This window comes from Chaetura pelagica, unplaced genomic scaffold (assembly GCF_000747805.2).
Source record: "Chaetura pelagica isolate M959 unplaced genomic scaffold, ChaPel_1.0 scaffold21, whole genome shotgun sequence".
NCBI classification, from domain to species: domain Eukaryota; kingdom Metazoa; phylum Chordata; class Aves; order Apodiformes; family Apodidae; genus Chaetura; species Chaetura pelagica.
The window spans coordinates 2,936,329-2,936,896 of record NW_009952251.1 but is presented as its reverse complement, the minus strand read 5'-3'; positions in this window follow the sequence as shown (position 1 = coordinate 2,936,896).

The window sequence follows — 568 nt, the reverse complement described above, 5'->3', positions numbered from 1 at the left end:
GGTGCCGGGGCGGGAGCAGCCGCCTCGGGCGCGCAGACCCTCCTTACGCTCCCGAGCGAACGCGCGGTCTCCAGCGCCGGGACCAGCCGGTGGCTTTGGGGAAGTCTGGGGTTACTTCAGTGGAGTCTGGGATTGCGGGGAAAATCAGTCACTGGGAAAGGCGCTCGGTACAAGTGACCGGGTGCAGCCCAAGTTTGCAAATGTTGATAGTGAAAGCTGCGAGAAGCTCGGCACGTGGCGTTAAGCGGATGCGGGCTGAATGCAGAACGGCGCGGCGAGTTGCAGCCTTGGTTGCAGCGGGATGTGCTTCCGTGCCCGGCAGCCCCGTCTGTGCAGATCCCGGCGGTGCAGACTGCGAGGGCTCCTGTGCTCATGCAGACCGAGATGCTAACGGCACACTTGTTAGCACAGTCATTTTTGGGCATGGGAAGGGCTGTCGGCAAAGGATTTGAATGAGATCAGCTCATGTCTCACAGACCATAAAACAGCCCTAAGATATCACTAAACTTATGGAAGTAACAGTTAACGAAATTCCTCTGGCAGTTTTTGTAGTCAGGAGTTCCAGGCC